At 47.9% G+C, this 23127-nt stretch overlaps 1 protein-coding gene across 11 annotated transcripts in view; it reads right to left on the bottom strand.

Annotated features, from left to right (window-relative positions):
- LOC138581047 (structure-specific endonuclease subunit slx1-like) overlaps positions 1-23127 on the bottom strand; it is a 353913-nt gene that overhangs the window by 329388 nt on the left and 1398 nt on the right. Inside the window, exon 1 of one of the 11 annotated variants that reach the window (XM_069652080.1) lies at positions 15835-15890. The exons of the other annotated variants lie outside the window; for them this stretch is intronic. The gene's annotated coding sequence lies outside the window, so the exon portion shown is untranslated. Of the gene's footprint in view, positions 1-15834; positions 15891-23127 lie in introns of those variants that run through there. 11 annotated transcript variants of the gene reach the window in all.

Genomic DNA, 23127 nt, shown 5'->3' with positions numbered 1-23127 from the left:
CTATGCAAGTCCACTTGAATTGAACATGGGGGAGGACATACAAAGGGAGGGATCCCAAAGTTATATAAACTGTTATATAAACTGTTAGGGGAAGACCTCCTATCCCCACGCCGTCCGGACTACATGTCCCGTTGGGAGGCAGACTTAGGCCTTCAGCTAGATGACGTGTCCTGGCTGGAGATTTGGGCCAGTGCCCGTGCCTTGTCTAAATGCGTGACAAATAATAAGTGTGTGTTGAAATTGCTGTTCCAGTGGTACTACCCGCCAGTACAGATTCATCACTTCCAGCCCCTGAACCCCCCTACCTGCTGGCGAAAGTGTAGGGCCCAAGTCTCGTACTTTCATGTGTGGTGGGATTGTCCCTGGATACATATCTATTGGGAAAACATTGTGCAACTGATGCAAGACATTACAGGCAGTCACGTACCGCTATGCCCGAAAACCCTACTTTTGGGAGCCCCATGTGAGGGGATATATCCAAAAAAGGGCCTCCGAGCAAAGCTATTGAATCACTTGTTGCTGGCAGCACGTATCACCATCGCCCGGTGCTGGAAAACCGAGGAGAGTCCGGGCCTGGGACGTTGGTGGATTAAGGTTTGGGATATCTTAGAGGCCGAGAGAGTATCGGCTGCAAAAGAGGGGAAGTTGCTTCAATTCAGGCAGTTCGGACACCTGTGCTTGACTTCAATGAAAGATTCCCGGCCCTGACCTTTAAGCCACGTCTGGTGAGACTATATCTGGACCGGAATGGAGACAGTGGGGAGGGATAGAACGGCAGATTAGAAAGAAAACTGAATATCCAAGGGGACATGAGGGGGGGGGGGGAATTGTTTGAAGTTCAAATGTTTGTATCGCTTAAGAGAAAGTTATGTAATTACATGCGATGTCGTTGCTCCAACTGTGAAACCAATAATAAAAAATAAGTTAAAAAATAAATGGGCAATATCGGAGGATACCTTATCCGCAGTCTGAGACACTTCTTTCCAGGGATCGAGGCCACCGGGACCTCGGGGTCGGACAGGGAGCAGGTCGGATCCTATGTGGGGTTGAAAGAATGGCAGCTGCCAAGGAGTGCGTCCTGTCCTGGGAAGGGGGAGGTATTCAGCCCAGTACATTTCGTGGCAACCAGGAGGCCCGCAGATTGGTGGGGAAGTGAGGTTGGCCCTATAAAAAGCAGAATCACGACAACTGTGGCGTCTCCTGGTTTTTCTCATTTGAACAGCCGGATGACTGCGAGGAGTGGTGTGAAGACGACTCAGGCTTCCACTGGTCAAATTAGGTCGAGAGCAGCCGAAGCAGAGGACTTCCATACTCCCGTGCCGAATGAAGAACGGATACTTTGTTACTTCTTGCATTTTCTTCTTCATTTGAACTCTCTACATTCCTGACACGGGACTCCCGTGTAACCTGAATAAAGGACTTTTATTTCAATACCGCATACCGACTCCCGCCTACTTCTTTACAATGTTCTAAATTAGAACATAAATGAACTGGAGTGAACTTCCCCCAGGCGTCACTATCAGATTTCTTATCTTTACTTCAATGACCCCTGCTGCTGATGAAACTTAGCAGCAGGGGTCGAACTTGGTACCGCAAAGGTGATTGAAGAGAAGAAAGCTGATAGTGACGGCTGGGGAAGTTACTCCAGTTCATTCCTTTTAATGAATCACGCCGCGGCGGTGAAGTAATTGTACTTGTTGCAGTTTTTGTCTGCTTATTACCCCTATCAACTCAACAAATAAAACAATAAGCGCTTAATATGGGTAATAAGCAGACAAAAACCAAAACCAAAAACAAGCGACCTCCAAATATTATAGTAAGAGACTTTGGGCCAAAAGAATCCCAAAGTCGCTTAAAATACCTCACCAACCTCATCCCTTTTGCGCTTCTGCATCTCAAGCCTCGCTCACAGATTCAGAACGTGAATTTGTCGTAGCTAGACAATTTTATCGTCCGATTACTTTTCTCATTCCTCGTCTAAAAGGTAAAAGGAGGCCACTGTGCTCTGGCCAATTCCGAGTAAAGCATAGAGGGAAGTGTCAGCCATTTTAGAGTGGGATATTCCATTATTTCATTTAAGAATAAGTAGGTCTAGTGTGAGTGCATGTTCTTCTACAGGAAGAAAGCTAGTCAAGCTGCCGTAGGCAACTGCAAGCCAGGGAAACTGGTAAAAATATTATGAAAAAAACATTATGACCTTATCCCCCGTAGCCTACATAACATGTTAGACGTTACCCAGGTCCGGATTACCATCCAGGGTGGAAACGGCCCCACTGCAGTCAGCGCTGCAGCGAAGGTCAGGAAACATGGCGCCGACCCGCAGGAACACCCCAGAGTTGCGCCTGCCTTGCGTTCCCTCGCGGGAACGTCAAGATCCACAGCTGCATGCTGCGAGTACAACCAGTGTGTCAGCGTTGCCCCGACCCATTACAACGGGAAGCGCCGCCCAGCTATCCGTGTCTCGCCAGGATCCCCACGTTGTCCCAGCCTACGCCAAGACCTGCACATGCCCCAGGGGTCCTCCAGAAGCCGCTAGAGCCCACACAATGTGATGGAGTAGGGAGGTGAGAAAGAAAAAGAAAACAAACAGGCACATGGATACAACCAGTAAGGCACACCCAGGTGTGGAGAACCCTCCAGATACTGGAAGCCCACGCTCAGAGCCTCTGCAAGAGCACATCTGTTCGCCCAGCACCACCAGTTCCTGCGTAAGCCCCTAACATGGCGTCTGACCCCACTGCGTCACTAGCGAGAACACAGACACAGAACCCAGACACCAGCACATGGTTGGACACGACACAGGGCACATTTATGAAACCCTTTGAGCCGTTTGGCCCCAGAACCAGACTTTGCTGGGAACTGTTGGTGCAACAATTCGAACAAAGCCTAAAATCAAGGAAAGTCACGGATGATGAAGAGAAGGGGACACTACTCATACTCAACCTTGGCACAATGGCGCTGAGACTCTTCAATGCCCTCCCGAACAGGGGCACTGTGGATGATTATGATATGGTGAAAGCAGTATTAACAAGGAAGTTCAAACCCCAGCTGGCCGCAGAATTCGAACGTTTCAAAATGAGCCAAGCAAGACAGCGCCCGCAAGAAAACATTGACGACTTCCATGGCCGACTCCGGGAAATAGCTATTGGGTGCGATTTCTGCAATGAAGAATTTGCAGTCAGTCAACAAGTTATACATTGCCTTTCCTCTGGGTAACTGCGTAGAAGAATACGGTCTGAGACTAACCTCCCTTTAGAGACCCTCCTCACTATGGGGAGACAACGTGAGAGGACAGATGGGCACATGGCAGAAAAAGAACAGATGATCAGCCACTTGCCACTGAAACCCCAAACAGCTTGATGACTATCAGCGCACTGCGACAGAAGAAACCCAAATACGCGCCCGCACCGAACAGACCGAGAGACTGTCTATGGTGTGGCGGCCAACAACACAAAGAAGAACCATACCCAGCATACGGCACCACATGCTACCAATGTGGCAAAGTAAACCACTACATGGCTGTATGCCTCAACTCCAGGACAGCGAGAGAACAACCACAACAGGACAGAGCCCGGGAATGGAACCGTGACACGAGGCCGAAGAACGCACAGCCATTCCGCCCACAGCAACCAGACCAACGCCCAAGGAAACAGACCTGCGACCGGCCCAGAGGGCGAGCACGCGCAGTCGAAGGAGACAACGCGGACAGCAGCAGCGAAGATGACGACCAATCAAGCAGAGAGCCCTCCCTGAGCAACACAAACCATTACCAAAGGCCGAGAAGGGAAAAAGCACATGATATTGGCAGTCAAACCAGCCAACGGCAACCAACCGCACAATACCAAATCGCACTGTACCGGCGTAGTAACAGTCGGAGACATTCCAGTGAAGATGAGGATTGATACCGGTGCAACCGTAAACGTAATGCCAACAACCCTGCGGCGCAAAACCGTACAGCTATTTGCCTATGGGGGTAAGAAACCCCTGCCAGTCATAGGGTATTTTAAAACAAATCTCACCTACGGCGAAAGGTACTGCAAAACACGAATCTATGTAGTGGACGCGAGGATCGAGACACTCCTCAGCTGCCCAACAGCAGAAAAACGACAGCTAATCCGGTTCACCTTCGCAATCCACTCCATAGAAATTGATCATTTGTTAACCCAGCACAAAAAGCTTTTTCAAGGTATCGGATGCCTGAAAGGGAGAACAGTGAAAACTCCACATCGACCCTACAGTGGAACCCAGAGCCATTCGGCACCAACGGGTTCCGTTTCGTTTGAAAAACGGCGGTGGTGGAGGCTGAACTCAACAAGATAGAGGACCTCAGGACCATGGTCATAACAGCAAAACCAAAGCAAGCACAAGCCGTACGAATTTGCATTGACATGCGCTTACCCAACGTTGTCATTGAGCGAGAAAGACATTACCCTGACGGTCGACGAACTAATCGTAGACCTAACAGGAGCTACTGTGTTCAGCAAGCTGGACCTACGATAAGGGTACCACCAGATCCGATTGGCAGAAGAGTCGAGGTACATCACGACCTTCTCGTCACACCTAAGGCTAAGAAGATACTGCCGGTTCAACTTTGGAATCTCCTCCGCAGCGGAGGTTTTCCAACATGAAATAAGGATGGTGTTACATGACCTATAAGGAGTCACCAATGTAAGTGACGAAGAGCACAACAGAGGGCTAGCAGCACCATTTCAGCGACTGGAAGAGTCTGGGCTAACTCTCCAAGAAGAGAGAGAAGTGTGAGTTCGGGAAATCCACATTAAGCTTTTTCAGATATGTATTTAATGAAAAAGGAGTGTCTCCAGACCCCTGCAAAGTCGCCGACATCAAAAATGCTCAAGCTCCCGCCAACGCAACAGAAGTCCGCAGCTTCTTAGGAATGGCGACTTGGGCGATTCATCCCGGACTTAGCCACCATCGAAACCCCTTTGCGAGAACTCACTAAGAAAGTCAAAGTGGAACGAAACGCAAGAGACAGCATTTCAGAAAATAAAAGACTTTGTCCAGGGATGTCACCATGGCCTTGTTTGACATGTCACGGAAGACGGAGCTGCTGGTTGACGCCAGTCCGGTCAGCCGAGGAGCAGTGCCAACTCAAACTGAGCGAGATAGAACAATAGTCCCCATTTCATTTGCCAGCCGGGCACTCACCCCAACTGGAAGAAATTATGCGCACATAGCGAAGGAAGGTCTTGCCATCATATGGCGTTTGCAACAATTTCATGTATACATCGTGGGTCATCCAGTGAAAGTATTAACAGACCACAAACCCCTGGTCCCAAAATTCAAAGGATCGGCACCACAACCCACTGTCAGGATAGAGTGCTGCATGCTCCAACTGAAACAGTTCTATCTGGAAGTACAGTACCGAGGAGGAGCAGATAACCCTGCAGACTTCCTGTCATGGCACCCACGATCTGCCATTGTGACTGAATGCGAGGAGCCCAACGAAACAGATGAACTTCATGTGTGCCACATTATCGCATGCGCCAGGATGAAAGCAAGGAGACTAGACAAAATGGTCGCAGACACAAACAACGACACATGCCTACAAATTGCCAAAGAGGCCATACTGACAGGAAAATGGAAGACCTTCCTCACAGCAGTTTCCCATCGAACACCACAAGCACAAGAAATGATGCAAGCACTATTCGGGATCAGACATGAGCTGTCACGAGTATGGCTGCCCCAGATACAGCAAAAAGTAATATCCCTTGTAGAAACCTGCTCATCATGCCAAGCCACCCAGCGGCCAAGACCACCGGAGCCCATGGCCTGCCCACCCAGAAGTGAATGCAGATGGGACGCTGTTAGTATGGACTTCTGCACGATTGCCAACGAGGCCTATCTCCTAGTAGCAGTGGATGAATACACATGATACCCGGAAGTTGAACCGGTCAAGTCCACCGATGCAGCCTCTGTGATAACCGCATTAGAGGAAATGTTTTCTGTCCATGGCATCCCCTCATCGCTGATGAGTGGCAACGGCCAACTGTTCAGAAGTAAAGAGTTACAACGATTCCTAGACAATGTGGGAGTCCAACACCACCATATCACACTGTGCTGGCCCCAGGCCAATAGAGACGCCAAGAGATTCATGGCATCCATCAATAAATGCGTACGCATTGCCAAAGACAGAGGATGACCCTGGCTTCCAGAACTATACTGGTTTCTCTGGACATACCAACAGACACCTAACTCGGCCACGCAAGTGAGCCCCGCGGCCCTTACGTTGTGCGAGAATGGACCGACCGGAAAACTTGATAAGCAGACAGTGGCCTCATTACAAGTTTGCCGGTACGGAAACAACAGTACCGGTAAGCTTGCTGATACCGTTGTTTCCGGACCAGCAAACTACGAGTTCTGCGAGCGGGTGCCTTTCAATGGCACCCGCTCGCAGACCTTGACGGATGCACCGGCACCATTATGAATGGTGCCGGTGCATCCGTCCTCCCCATTCCCATTTAGTTCAATGGGACTCGATGGGAATGGGGATTTACTTTTTTACTGCGCTTGGCCGGAGGGAGTACGGCGCCTGGCTGGAGGGACCGCCAGGGCTGTAATGCCCCGGTAGTTCCCCATTCCCAGGCGCTGAAAAAAAAGCATAACTCCGGCGGCAGCCTGCCGTATTTACCGACAAGGCTACTGCCGGAGTTATAATGAGGCCGAATAGCTTTAAGACCTTGTTAAAGAATTGCACTGGGCGCTTTTAGGCTTCTATATCCTTGGCAACAACAAAATCTCACTTGCGGGCTTCTCATTTCAATATTATATTATTGCATTATACTTATTATAATTGCATTATAATATATGCTTTGTATTTCATGTACACGGCTGACAACAGGAGCCATTCCCTAATTTTCTCGACACACGTTATTAGAATACTGCCTGAAGTCCTTTGGCACTTTCGCCTTATGCTTCAGTGGTTTACCATATGTGGTAGAGCATGGATTTTGAACCTGCAACCTTGCATTGCACACCTGACCTCTTATCCACTCAATTAACCATCATTCCCATTTAATTACTTACTTAATCTCACCTTCATTCATAACCATGCCCTCTTTATTACACCTTCGCTGAACATTATAAACATTCCTTTCCGCGCACGCATTGTGTAAACAGTTTCCATCTTTATCTATCTTTTCACCAAACATCTTTCTCAAATCTGCTTCAAGTAACTATCTGTGCCGTCCTATCCACTTCTTCCAACCAGAACCACTGGGGGTGCCAAATCAACATGCGGCCAAAACTGTGCAAGAACCCATGCGACCAAAACAGCTATCACCCCTGTACCAGCACGACTAAAACAGAGTTGCGAGGAAAAATAGACACTGGCATAGGTGGCCCTTGGACAGGCCCCCGACCTTCCCGTTCAACAGTCATCACCAAAATACCTTCCTTCTGAACTTCAGGATGAGCCAACAACAATGCCCCAAGGGCCGTAAAAAAACAACGCTTTGCTGTCAGTTGAAAAAATTAAACAGGAAAACAAAGTTTGACCTGCAAGGGAGGTGGGTGGGGGTGGGCGACGAAGAGCAGATAAAGAGACCGCTGCCCCTATATAGAGGCCCAAAAGGGGCCTCTGATGTCACCTGTGGACGTGCGAAGATCCCATCAATCAGGGGAGAGGGGCTTCCGCACCTTCCTGTCTCCCAAGCCCCTGTTGCCCTAAGCTTCCTCTTCTCGTCCTCATCCTGGTGACCCCTGCTCCTGCCCCTTCTCCTGAGAAGGCGGCGGGGCTCGGCCCCTCTGCCATGTTAAGCACTGGCAGCCTAGCACCTTCTGGGCCCGCCATAGGCTTTCATTCATTAAACCCACAGGAGGGACTGCATCCTCCCTAAAAAGGGCCACTGGTGTGGGCTTTAGGGATCACCATGTAACATCCGCTGGGCAAATTCTGGAAAAGAAAAAACATGGTTCCCACCAAACACGGGGATGGTGGGCGGGCGTCTTAAACTGATAGCAGGATCAAAGAGGGTGCCCCAGAGCGTTGGCAGCCTTAGATAGGGGCTCATTGGCTGTGACTCCCCAGCGTCGCCCCCTGATGACACGTCTACCCCTCCCACAATACCCTAGTGTAGAGGTGAGTGCAGAGGCCCCCCTACCTCCTCTTTAGCATAGGCGTGGCAAAGTGGGTGTCCCCGCTTAGGGCAGCCCTGCCGAGGAGCCGTTTGCAATGGCGCAGGAGCCTCGCATAGCACCGACAACCCACAAAACCGTGGCCCTTCCCAGCATAACTTCAACAGTCATCTACGACATCTCGTCCATGCTCCCTTATCACGCCCTTCTCTTAACATACTGCTACACTGTTTCCCTAAATAAAGAGGCAAGACCAGTTGACTGAGTGGAAGTTGAAAATGCTGCAGCAAGCTTTATTGAGCATACATAGAGCCAGGAGTTATCGTACAGGTGATCCATTTTTCTGCCACGCCTCAGGAGTCTGTGCTGAGGGTGGCATCCTTGTCCTACCCTCCTCTTAGGGTCCCACTTTTTCTTTTCTCATTTGTTCATTTCCCACAATTGTTTTCATGTTCCCATTGTGTCCTTCCCTTTTCCCCTTTCGTGAATCTTCCCCCCCTTCTCAAACCCAGTGCTGTCCATTTCCCCAAGTTTAACCTTCCCCAAGCATCTGCTTTCCCCATTTCTGCCCCCTCCCCCATCCTGTCCTCTCCCCCACTCCTTAATAATGACCCCGCTTGTGTGAGGGCACAAACTACTATCCCCTAACCAGGTTCATCACCCCTCCCCCGCCTTCGACTCTGGTCCTTCCCCCCCCAACCTGTCCATTGCCCTGCTCCTTCCATTTCCCTCAATTCTTTCCCCTCCCATATCCAACCCCCCTTTGCTACCATCTACCAGTCTCCCGTTACCTATCACCTTTCCCCATCCTCATCCCCTTCCCAGTTCCTACCGGTCCCCAAATCTCCAACATCCCTGCGCCCTTTGGCCCAGTTCCCAGTGCATTCTGTTCCCCAATTCTTTCCTTACGCTGATCCCTTCCATTCTCCAACTCCTTCCTATCCCCAACGCTTTCCATCCCTCTTTTCCCAGGCTCCATTCCCCATTCCATCCCTACCCCCAATCTTAGATTCCCCACTGCTTCTTAGAGCCCCGTTTCCCCTGTCCCCATTAGTTCATCTCCCCTTGTTTCACATTCCCAATTCTCTCTCATTCCCCTACTCATAAACTCCCAAACTCCTCCAGCAGTGTTGTTGGGGCTGGAAGGTCTTCCAAACCCCCTTAACCTCCCCTTTACACAGGCTCCCCCCTGAGTCAAATACACAGGGGTGGTGTTCTTTCTAAAATGATGGCTGCGCAGTCCCCTTGTGGTATCTGCCAGTGCTTTTTGTAGGGATCACCTGTGACTCCACCAGGACTCTGGCAACCAATAGCGAGTCGGACTCTCTATTGGTTGCCGGTGGCATCAAGTTCCCCCCAGTCACCTGGTCGCAGCTCAGATAAACCAACCACTTCACATCATACACGCTCAACAACATTTGCACCCAGGATTGGTGCATGCAAGAGGCCTCCCGGTCTACGGCCAGTGGCGTGACAAACTATCTGGGGACCCAGTCCCCGGCCTTCACACCTGCTTAAAGGCATCTCCGATTCTGAGGTTAATGCAACTTGGCTCCTTCACTGGAGGACCCTCAGTTCTCAGACGGTTGCGGACTATGTTTGTCCGCATACCCATTCGGCTCCGTACTCTGAGGGGGCCCCGTCCGTGGACGGCAGGGCGCTGCAATATGGAGGCGAACGGAAGCCCGGCCCTCACCACCTTGTGAGGGCGTCTGAAGTTGAGTCGTTAGTAATATATCCTTGTTTTTTTTTTGTTTTTGGACTCCAAATTTAAAACTCATTGTTTTATTGCCTCCAAAATGGGAGTTGACAACGCCTGTCAACTTCTATACAGGTTGCTGTGTGAAACCCAGCCAGGACTGTCTGTGATACCCGAGAGCTGACACTTACATTTTTGATAATCCCCCAACAGTAAACCGTTAAACTCCCTCTGTGCGAATTCAGTTTACAATTATTTGCTTTCTAACTGGGGGCTCCCTGCTCCTTCAAGGCGGCGTGACAGACTATGTTTGACCGTATACCCATTTGGCTCCGTACTCGGAGGGCCCCCCCCGTCCGTGGACGGTGGCATGCTGCAATGTGGAGGGGCATGGAACCCTCACCCTCTTGTGAATGTGTCCGAAATTCTGCTGTTATATATATATATACATACATATATGTATATTTTATTCAGCTATTGTTGCTTTGGGCTCCTAATTTAATTTCACTGTTAATTGCCTGCAAATTATATGGGAGTTAACACAGCATGGCCCGATGCCCTATGTAATCCTGATCCAATGGGCATCCAAGTTACTCTTTGTCTCCACACTTGCTTTCCTTGTTCATACCCCTGCACTTACATAAACCATTTGTCTGCAGATAACCGGTTTGACCTTGTAACTCTACAATAACGGCCTTCCCAAATTTCCATTCGGAAAACCCACGTCCTCTAGACCTAATCCTCTGGTTATGCTGCCTTCACTGTTTAAGTAGTAAGGAACATGCTAAGGTATACGGTGCACACAGATAACCGGACAGTCCACACAACCATTGCTACATATTCTTAAGCGTGTGTTTCGCCACCAGGTTTACTGACCTCCCAAATAGTCCACATGGACAATCTGTGAAGACCACGAATTCAAGGCATGACCAATAAATGTTGATTTATACTCCAACCGCTAGCACCCCCGGAACCCGAGGCATGCTCTTGGTAAGCCGTGGATTACTTAACCCCGCTCTACGGATAAGGGGTGTGTCCGGCATTTTCACATCCTAAAACTGGCAAATACACTCAAAATTAAATGATGTAGTGAAATTACTCGCAACAAAATTAGGAAAGAACATGTGTGGTCTTGCACCCCTGCTTTCACCCTCGCCACTCCATGGGTATGTTTGGGCCAGAAGAGCCAGTTGTACCACGGGAAGAAACTACCAATGTTACTGCCTGATCGGAGGAAGAAAACGTGCATCTTTTAATGTGCAACAATAACTAGGTGCAAAGAAACAATATTCCAAACCCTTTCATTTAACTGTTGTCCAGAATTTGCTCGCTTATGAAATACTTGGGAATCAGAGTTGAACATATCTCCCTAAAATTCACTGTACTCCCTAATTTAAATAATTAGGCGTAAACTACCCTCACTCACAAATCTTATCTGATGCACTGACTGAACCTACACCATAATTGATCAAAAATGAGTGTAACATACCAGGACGTTTAGGGGGCACTTGTGTTCTTCAATGAACTGGTAGAGATATCAAATGTTAACTTTTATTCATGTATTTAGACATTTAGCATTCACTTAGTTCCGGTGCAATGGGGTACTATCTCCTAGCCTTTGGATATTATCTCGAGAACAAAACCATATAACCTGTTGTTTCCAACAGGCAACCCCTATGCACTCCAGTGGGTTTCACCGAACCTCCAAATTTTCATAGTGAGTTAAGAAACATGTATGTAGGAAATCATAATTTTAAGGTAAGATTGCAAAAGAATCTCCAGCATTGAAAATTCTTTTGGAATCTTACCTTAAAATTATGATTTCTTCCATATATGTTCCTTAACTCACTATGAAAATTGGGAGTTTCGGTGAACCCCACTGGAGTGCATAGGGGTTGCCTGTTGGAAACTACAGGTTATATGGTTTTGAACCTTCGCCATAAACAACATAAAGTGTCTCAGCACAAACCCCACCTACCTTGCCCATTACAACACGCAAAGGAATCTCAGATAATAGTCAGCAACCAACTGCCACTGATGTTGCCTGGTAAATTAAGAATTCAAATAAGCCACTGCACAACCCCATGACCCCAGATGTGGAACAATGTACCGGTCCTACCAAAACCGGGACTGGAAGAAGCCGTCATTAATTTGAGGAGACCACTACAACCCATTCTGTTTAAACAAGCATTGTGACACTCACAATTACAGCTAATGCTCCAACATAAAGCGTTATAACCTTTCTATGCTAACTCGCTTACCATTATTTTTTGGCTATGTGGGGACTCCCTGTTCCTTCACGGTCAGCTTGCTCAGCCCCGACTACTGCGCTTTAAGATGCCGATACTATTAACATACCCGTTATTCTTGTGCTCGTTCTCTGATAATTAGGACTGGCATAGCGGACATGAACAAGTCCTCCAGTGCAACATTCGGCACTAGCGCTCCTCCTCTATTACCATTACCCCCATTTGTGTCGTCCTTCTGGTTGTTCTTTGAACGTCGGGCATCTAGTGCACCCTACTAGTTTGCCCCAAGCCAGCCACACCCTGTGGCGGCAAAACCTCCTATTACTTGTTACACTACAACTAGAAAGTGTGTAATCTCGTTGGGAATTCGCCATTCCCTACTTACTTTATTGTGTACCATTTGCTATCCTATTCCCCCACTTTGGTTCCCTTCACTTCTCGCTCACCTTCAGAACTTTTCACCCTCTGCCAACACCACACCGCTAGCTTTCAAACTTCTGTTCAATTCCCCGTTGCCGGCCCAACTCCCTCCCCCAGTTGCAGCGGCCAAAGCACCCCACTACCCTGAACATGTCAGATCTCTCTGCCATCCCAATACGGCATTAGGGAAAGGATGTACAGTATCAGCAGTCAAGTATCGACACATCCGCAAGCAAAACATGCTTAATCGCAATATAGATGCGGGCCGCAGCAAAAGAACACTCTGCCTACCCATAATGCAGCCTGGTGCCTGGAAGGTAGCCTGGCAACGCTGGCGTCCTCTGCATTGCAGGATCTCTCGCCCTGCTCTGACGGTATCACGCAAACGTAGTCACATGATACGTCCTTCATAAGCTGCTCCCAGTGATTCTGCCGGCGCTTCTGAACTTTTTTCGGCGGCGTTACGGATTTTGCTATCCTGTTTCCCGACTTCCTTGATTCCCGTTTTCCTGACCCTCCTTACCCCAATCATTGTCCTCCTTGTTATGACCACGGACCGCTCCTGTTTTGCACTTTGAACTTTGAATTTGAACTCGCTGCCTGTTTCCTGCCTGACCACGGACCGCTACTGTTTTGCCTTGGATTCTGATTCTGCCTGCACTGCCCGCACCCTGCCTGATCACGGACCGAATTTGGAATTGCCTTGGATTACGCTAAGTATTTTGTTGCTTCCACTTTGCCAGACTTTGGGCCGCTCCTGAATCGCATTGGATTCTGTTTCATCTTTGCTCCACACGGAACTTTGTACTGGATTTGGGAAGTGCCTTTTTCTTTTCTGAAACGCACAAGTACACGGACTAGAAACTTTCGGGTGTACTTCGTGGGTTTGTTTTGTTCTTCTCCTTCAAATCAACGAGGGATCTTGCCACAAACTTCTGCAGCTCCTGAACTCCATGTTACCGTCGGACAGGAGTCCAATACGGTAAGACTGCTAACCTGGTATTAGGGATCTCCTAGTATTAACTGATATTTTCTTTACTTAGACATCAGGTGCCTGCCTCCTACCAGCTGTATCAAACACTGCCATACCTGAGTTAGCAGGTTAGTGGTACACTGTGTATGGTACATTGTATTGGCTTACTTGTCTATGCATTTCTGATACTTGCCTTGTTTTCTGCTGGTGGTGTGTCCTCCTGCCTATCGTGTCTCCAATTCTACGGCGCCTGGGTCATCGGTCCCCTGTCTTTCCATTAATAGACCATTCTGGTTGTAGATTCTAACAATCAGACAGGTACATTATTTGGAAGACTTCGTCTTCTACACGACGAGGCAACTCGCTCCATTTCACGTGCTTCATTGCTCTGACAGAACACTCCTACCCTAAACAGAACTTGGTACTAATTTGTCTCCCCTCAAATTACTGCCTGCAATCAATACTCTTCTGTTCTCCCGCTGTCATGCATCATGTTACCCTCCCATGTAGATGCGAAATTCGTAATTGGAGAAAACTGAAATGCAATTTGTTGTAGAGGCGCCTTATAAGTACCCCATAAATAGACGAAGCCCGAGGCTGTTCTAAACCTCACCGCGCGCAGCCTCACACATTAAGTCTACAGTTGCCAATTTCCCTAAATTTCCAAACCTTTAGACTGCGCCTTCCCGGTGGCTGAAACCTAAAAGGCGTGCATTGCTAACTCAGGCCCATTGACGAAGGCACACAAACCCAGCGGCACCTTGCCGTGCTTCAAAGCAAAACCGTGCTGGGGGGTGTGAATGCCTGGACCAGCTCCCGCTCATCAAAAGCATTAGAGGGGAATACACTAATATCGACTGAGGGGCACATTCTTCTCTGTACCCAGTCACAACAGCTTGCGGGTGGCCAAACGACTCCTCCCAACATTACCCACCTATGCACCTGATCCCCTCGGCAAAAACCCATCCCTTAACCGGCCCAAACCCGGGTGAGCGGCAGAGGCACGAAGTACAAGGAACAGGCCGTTACCTACCCCTCCCACGCAACCCCATCCCGACGACCACATAATGCAGGCAAGAAACCAATTGGAGTTTCCCCACATTGCATTCTGGTATTAGTAGTCTGCAGGGGGGGAGAAAGGCAAGGCTGTCGTGTGGGAAGTCGGGACTGCAGCGTTGGGACCCGCATCGCCAACCACCATTTAACTCTCTCTGACTGGACTCCAATGTCAATAATTCTCTTTCCAAATGCTCAATTTGCATCACATTATCAAAGAATTCCCGCTTGAATGCTATTCCAACGGTCTGACACAAAAGAATGAATTGCCATTTGCAATTGTGGGCCACTTTTCGTTGGTGCCCGAGACAAACCTATGCCCCAGACCAACACTGAACTTGACCATTTGAAAATCAATGCCCATGCAATTTTGGTGACAAATACATTTTGCCACAAAAGTCTATCGCCCAACAAGTCTCTGGATACAGATCACTAATTCCAAAAGTCAAGCGCTCAACACGGCCCTGGATACAGACCACTAATTCATCACACCCGCCACCATACGCAAACAAGCAAAATAATGTCTTATAGAATTAACTTACAAAGCCCCAACTGCATAGTAAAAACCAGGTGACACCATATAAACCAAATGGCATCATGGGGAGCCAAACAAATAACATTATGGCTTTACTTTTCACAACCAGAATGGTAAACTATATGTCCCATAATACTACACATCCCAAATGTGCTGAGATAAACAAAAGGTGCTCCTCAGAGTTAAATATGCTAGTTACATACTTTTTTTGGCAACAAAGCAGACGAGCCGCATGTAAGCTGGCTGGGCAATCTGTAACCTTATTGGCAGGTGGTGCAAGTGCGTGTACCTGTGGGCACCATCCGCTGATAAGCAGTGGAATTGTAAGCAGGACAAAAGGCCATGCCTAATGGGAAAACTTGCCAAACAATGCTGCGTAGGTCAATCCAACAATCCTTTTAGCGTGGGACAGTGAAATCTCGCAACGGCAATCCTTGACCGCAAGGCCAGTGCAACAAAACCACTGCAATCTTCAGAGCCGACACAGCCTCACACTATCGGCCACTAAAACACCATCCAGGCAAAGTCGATACCCAGCTTTGGCGATCACACAGTGAGATGTAATAACAGCCATTACCCACTATTGAACAATAACTGGCACATAGAGTGCATTCTGGCTGACTTCGCGACCTAGGTATACCAGAGGCACGCTGTTCCACTGTAGCGCTCCCACCCACTGAACTAAATTAGGCTTTGGTTCCCAGAAGAAACCCCCTCACCATAGAAGTACTGCAAACCTCTGAAGCCCCTTCCCCCCGCCCCCCCATCTGCCATCCGGCCTCGCCAACAGCACTTAAGTTCAAACCTTTTTCTCTTCACGCGGAATGAGGGTCTCTGTGGCGCTGAGTAACATCAATGCAGACGCGCATCAGTCCCAGCAAATCCCCTCCACCCCCCCTCGCTACTGAATATCTTACAATGGCGACGAGGGACAAATCTGACACGCTCACAAGCAGCAGAGTGCCGGCTGCATGCTAATAAGCACGGTGGAGGAACGGCGAACCGGAGGGAGAAAGTTATCTGGCAAGGCGTGTGGGCCCACGGGTGAGTGCACAGTGCATCGGAAGCACCCCAAACACGGCACAAAAGCAGCGCCCCAACCAGTGCGGGGGAGGCACAGGCAAAGAGGGACACTACTGGGGTAGCAGGAGTGGCACAAGAGGCCTGTAAGAACCCACTAAGATGACAAAGGGTAGCCAAGGCAGATCACGAGACATGTGCAAGCCAAATCAGCCCAAACATTGCACCAGGGGACTATGTCAGAACAGGCACAGGACCAGGCTGCACCAGCACACGCCCAGGGTCAGAAAGGGATGGGTGTATTCCCTCAATTATGCCTTTTGTCACAATAGACACCACCAGCCTGGGTCCACGATGGACCCGGTGGATGGAAGAGTTTGACGCCTATCTTGATGCAGTGGGACTACAAGAGAACAAGCCTATCAACAGCCTGCTCATGGTCACGGCTGGCCCAAAGGTACGGGACATCATTTTTTAATTGCTCGAGGAGTGGGGTACAAATATGATGAATTAAAGAAAATATTGAAAGATCATTTCGCCACACACTGAAACGTTGATTATGAAAGACATGCATTTCATACCACCACACAGCTCCTATGGGAGAGCATGGACATGCCTGGGAGCAAGTGTGAAACACTGCCAATTCCAGTTAGATAATAACAAAGAGGTCATAAAATCTCAAGTAATTGAAGGCTGTGAGTCGCTGATACTAAAGAAGAAACTGCTGCAAGTGCCACACACACTAGCAGAAATACTTGTGTTGGCGAGAACATCTTCAGCTCTGGACCTTCAGATATCCACATTGAGCAAGACACACATCACTGCTCCAGTCATCGAAGAAGGGATAAATTAAATGACATCACACTACCCTCACGCTACATGACCACAGGCAGGAAAAACCACAGTGTTTCCGATGCGGACATCACCTCCCCCATGATTGATCCTGCACCTGTGTATGAGCGTGATATAAATAAACTATCAACATCAATGCCCAGCCATCGGTCAAATATGCTCAGCCTGTGGGGGCAAGGTCCACTATCGAGCAATGTGCTGAAATCCAAAAGCATTGAGGGTCAACTCTACAGAACAAGGACGGCACCAACATAGGATCCCACCCAGGCACCAAAGGGAAGAGAGGTCAAAAGGAATAGAAAGAAGATACCATAAGGAGATCTTATAATTAATCTCTAAAGGGCTTACATACGTTTTACTTTAAACAGTACCTCATGCCGATCGGAGTTCCTACACCGTAGATCATTCTTTCTTGCAGATACTAATGTATTAATATTAAGGACCAAAGACTCGACTTGGATCCATATGTTCACACGTGCCATTGACAGGCTCATGTTTTTCATTTTTGTTTTCGACTTTTATACTTTTTTTTTAACACTGCTTTATGTAGTATATATATTTGCTGACACCATTGGTTATCACTGCTACTTAGGTGCACACTAACATGCTCCTAATGCATATAGCACAACTTTTCTAATGGACACTGTCCACATTATAACATGGCCGCCACGTCCTACATACTGTTTACAAGACTTCTAGGCGTTCCCATAGCAACATTGATACTCGCAGTGCAGTGCGTCCTCGCGACTTCACGGCGTTACACTGCGAGTCACCAGGTAAGATCAAGAGTAGGTCTGAACATAGTAGTCTCTTTTATTTTGCTCACATTTTGTGACCATTCCCCGCTTTTCTAATAATTCCAGATCCTCATCGCGAGATTGCGTTGTATGCCATTTGAGGCATCAAGCAGCACCGAGAATATTATTACACTCACGCTACACTAGCAGAAGCTACGCCACTATAGAGGTCAGTCCATGCTGCACCTGCATTTTTTGATACTTTTGCATGACAGACCCAAGTGATAAGTGCTACATAAGATTTACCCTCCCGTGTATATTTCTTTCGAATTTTTTGCTATTTCCTTTATTTTTTCTTGCTTACTTCGCCATCCCATCACTACAACTAATTATGCCGACCCGTATGCACATTTACCATTTTCTTCTTACTACAATCGTGATGTATGCTGTTAATATTATTGATTGATGGTATTGATGTATTATGGGACTGATTGTTTTGGATTTATGGTGATGAATTCACTCTTTAAATGTCGATTAATGGGATATGACCACAATGGTCACTGTAAATGTTTGAATTCTGGAATGGAATGTTTATGTGGAATCAACATGGCTATTATGGTACTCTCGCAACACTAATTCATGGAATATGGTAATTTCAAAAATTGTTATTTTGGTGATTACAAATTTGTGTTATGTTTATTGAAACCAGAAGAATAAGGCCCCGATGAAGGAAATTATTCCGAAATGCATTGGCCTTCTCTATGGCACCTGCATAAATAGAGACTTTATAATTTGAGAACACTATGAATAAAAACATAGTAAAAACAGATGAAATATACTATATTTTTGTACTCTCGAAATATATTGATTATATGACAAGAGAAACCACATTACAGTGGATAAGGGAGTGCTGCCCGCACCGCTGGCTTCACAGCCAAGGTCTTGGAACGTTAGTCTATTTTAGTGCTACTTTACAGGAGTCACTTTTTTTTTGCGGGTTTGCATACTTATCAAAAAAATGTTTGCAAAATCTATTAACTATTAAACGTAGTGAACACTCACCTCGACTTCAATTCACCATAAGGAGAGATGTCACACCAGAGGGAAACACTTGCAGTCTCCAGAGGGACATCGAAAAAGGTGAAGGATACACAGACTGTACACAGCCACGCCATCCACCAGCGAGTCAGAATCACACCAGCATGGACAGATGCAAAAACGGACATCTGTATGCTTTGGGAAATCCGACCGCATCAGAGCAAAGCCCCACAATAACATGGACCATGCAAAAACAGGAATTTGAATTCCTAGTGGACTCTGGAGCCACAATCAATGCCATGCCATAGTCAGAATACCTGAAACTCGAGTGCAGACCAAGACTATGCAAGGCACAAGTAGAAATCTACGCATATGGGGCCAAGAAACCCCTTCCATGTCTGGGCGCATTCAAAACGTTGTGCCACCACAAAGCAAGATCACATAACAGTGCATGTCCTGGCAATAGAGGCCGCAAGTGCGTGTGTCTTAAGCTTCAAATCGGCTGTTCAAATGGGCCTAATCCACATTTTGTACCAGATAATGGCAGGAAAATATATGTCCCGGGCGGCCAAAGTGGCTGTGAATTTTCCACGCCTCTTCAAGGAAATGGAGAAGCTCAGAGGATGCAAAATAAAAGTACACATTGACCCAGCAGTGAAGCCCATTGCGCAACATTTCAGAGGGATCCTGTTCAACATTCAGCATCAAGTTGAAAGAGTTACTGACACTAATGGAAGGAGAAATCATAGAGCACGCAACAGGGCCCACGCCATGGGTCTCAACCATCGTCCCAGTGCCAAAGAAAAGTGCGGACGGTCAATTTAGGTTGTGCGTTGACGTGAGGGCACAGAATCAAGCAATCCTTCGAGAGCACCACCAATCGCCTCGCATCACAGACATGATGCACCTTATCAACTGAGCCACAGTGTTTTCCCGCCTAGATTTGAACAAGGGATATCACCAAATCGCCCTCAGTGAGTAGTTGCACTACATAACAACCTTCACCACGCACCTAGGGCTCTTTCAATATAAACGCCCGAGTTTCGGGATCTCATCAGTGGCCAACATTTTCAAGAGGAAATATGCTAAATCATTCGTCACATATCACATTGCATCAACTATAGTGATGACATTTTAATATTTGGACACTCTTGGGAAACACATGATGCTATGCTGATGAAAAGGTGCGCAGCACTGAACGACATTAACCTCACCCTAAACAAGGAAAAAATCTGAAGTTTAACAAAAGCACCCTTACATTTTTGGTCACATTTTCTCTCAAAAGGGAATTCAACCCGACCCAGACAAGATACGGGCACTAATGGAAGCTCCCTGACCTGTAAACATGGCACAAGTAGGATCCTTCCTGGGTCTGGCGAGCTATTGCACCAGATACCGCCCGGATTTTGCCACCACCAGCGCATCCCTATGAGCACTCACTAAACAAGACAGGAAATTCGAATGGGGTCAGGAGCAACAGGAAAGTTTCGATACAATAAGAAGAGACATGGCCGCAGCTGAGTGCATGTCCTAGTTTGATCCCAACCTACAAACTGAACTCACAGTAGATGCCAGCCCAGTAGGACTGGGAGAAATCCTAGCACAACATTCTGGGAGTGAACACGGCCAGAGAAAAATCATCTCGTATGCCAGCAGGAGTCTCACAGAAGCAGAGCAGAGATACTCGCAGGCTGAAAGAGGCCCTGGCAATTGTGTGGGCCTTTGAGCACTTCCAAGTGTTCTTGTATGGCAAGCCCTTCACGATAATCACAAACCACCAGGCCCTCATCACGATCTACAGAAAACCAACGGCCCAAATGCCACCTAGAATAACGAGATGGAGACTACGTCTCCAGGAATATGAATACACCATACTCCACAAACCTGGAAAGGAAAAGAACCGGGCAGACATTCTCTCGACATCCACTCGCCGAATGCACAACATCAAGGGGTAGGGCGGATGGATACATAAACTATATAATCCACCAGGCGATTCCACCTGCTTTCCCCATGGCAGAGCTTGCAAGACACACCACCGAAGATGCAACACTTGCGCTGGTGGCGTCTTGCATTGGAAATGGAAGATGGAGGTCGGCAGGAGAGGCAATTCAGGCGAATCAGGCAATAGATGAACATTTATTCAAGACACTCGCGAAGTTAAAGTATGAGCTATCCATATCGCCATCATCCCTGCTACTGAAAGGAGACAGTATAATCATACCACCACCACCAAAGGATCATAGAGATAGCACATGTAGGTCTTCGTGGAATTGTGTCCACTAAACACATGCTGCAAAGCAAAGCATGGTTCCCGGGAATGGACAAACTAATTGAGAAAACGCTAAAGTCCTGTCACATCTGCCTTAGCCTACAAAGTACAGCATTCCTGGAACCGCTACACATGTCTGGCCTCCAAAAAGGAGTATGGGAGGAAGTGGCAATAGATTTCTTCGTGCCTCTGAGGACAGGGGACTACGTGCTGGTAGTACTGGATGAACACTCACGCTACCCAGCACAGAAGTATCTTTCACCGCAGCCACAGCACTGTTACTAGCGCTAGATTGAATATTTACAGCATTTGGAGTACCGAAAGTGGTCAAATCGGACAATGGCCCACCGTTCACCAGCAGAGACTTCCGAGATTTCGCAAACTACTTAGGCTTCCAACACCGGAAGGTCACACCCCTCTGGCCACAGGCGAATGGAGTAGTGGAACGCTTCATGGCCAAGATCAAAAGGGCCATACGCATCGCACACCACCACACATGCCTATTGAACAAGCTCTCTGCCAACTCCTAAGGGATTACCGCAAAACACTGCACGACTCAACAAGGAAATGCCCGGCAGAACTCATGTTTGGACATCCCGTGAGGTCGAAAGTCCCCCAACAGGAGCTGGAAGTGGAAGAAAGTGAAACAACGGCAGAATTAAGGAAGAGATGACCGAGTAAAATAAAAAATAAAAGACTATGCAGACAGAAGAAGGGCCCGAATTGCAGAGTTAGCAGCAGCAGCACAAGTACAAGTTCACAAGGACATGCCACCGTTTGATCCACAGCCCATGACAGTCTCCCACATTAAAGGATCCATGGTCATGACAGAAAGGGAAGGATGGGCAATAACAAGGAACAGTTAATTCTTCAGAAAGGCCGGAGACGACACAATTCGAGTAAATGAACAATGAAGTGAAGAAGAGATTCGAGGGGGGTCAGGATAATCGGCTGACAAAGATGAACCGGAAAGAGAAGAGCACAGCAGCATCGGGAAAAACCCAGATGAAAACATCAAGTCGCCCAGACATGGAAGACCCTGCTGCATCGGTCCAAGACCTCGATGATGGATTGAGGAAACGTGGTTGGACGATGGTTAATAGGTCGGGGGAAGATGTAGCATTGCGCACCGTCACCATGTTGGGACGCAGCGATGCGTGAACCCGGTCAGGTGGCCAGGGGTAATGTGTCCACGCGCCGCGCGCTAATAAAGTAGATGATGTTGAACCTTCATGGCGTCTGGTCACATCTCTGCTGGCGGTCCCGCAGCAGTCCCAGCACTCCCCACGACTGAATATCTTATGCAGGGCTTTGTCTGAGAAGCAGCAACAGGACCTGGGAACCCGATATCCGCCCCCACTTTCACCAGCTCTGCACAGGGCGCATGAGCGTCCAGCTACAAAGTGCCTGTGCTTCAGTCTGAAGGCGCTGTGCCATTCGAGCAGAACGGAAGATTGTGTCAAACGTATAAGCCCAAATGTCACATTCTTCGCATGTCTGGGAGCTGGGTTTGAACAGGAATAAAACTATTAACTGTTGCTCTGGAAACTGCGCTTTGTATTATGCTGGAGCAAAGTTGTTGTTTTTTTTACGTGTGCACTCTGGCCGGGACAGGCCTTAGGTGAACCACAAATGAAGGCAAGTGGCAGAGCGTACCACCATCACACAGCATCTGCATATCAGACTGAGGAGGGTATCAGTCTCCATGTCATTAATCGTGCACTGCAGGAATAAACATGTACTGCCCGGCTGCTGCTACAGAGCAGTGGCAAACTTTGCCTACCAGCTCTGTGGTTACCTTCTGTTAAGTGAGATAACTGAATTCGGTGTTAACTTACCATTCAGAATTAAACATTTCAACATCCTTCCATGTTGTGCTGTTTGATGGGTTGTGAATTTTGGAATGCTCCAGTGGTGCCAGCAATGTATTTTTTGTATTTTCCTGTGATGTAATTTTTATGCAAAGTATTATTTTTGAAACTTGAAAAATCCTACATCTTTTTGGGCACAGAATGTTGGCAAGTATGCACACTGGAATGCAGCTCCCAGAATGCACTGCATTATTGAATGGAACCGTAGTGCCCTGGTGCCAAGGCCCCCGCCGGGGCACTAGTAAGGGTGAACATACATGCCATTGCCAACACAGCCGTATTGGGTTTTCCCCGTTATTACTGCAGGACTT

The sequence above is a fragment of the Ambystoma mexicanum genome, chromosome 3p (genome assembly GCF_040938575.1).
Source record: "Ambystoma mexicanum isolate Mex_15411 chromosome 3p, UKY_AmexF1_1, whole genome shotgun sequence".
In the NCBI taxonomy this organism is placed as follows: domain Eukaryota; kingdom Metazoa; phylum Chordata; class Amphibia; order Caudata; family Ambystomatidae; genus Ambystoma; species Ambystoma mexicanum.
This window is presented reverse-complemented; position numbering and strand designations above follow the sequence as displayed.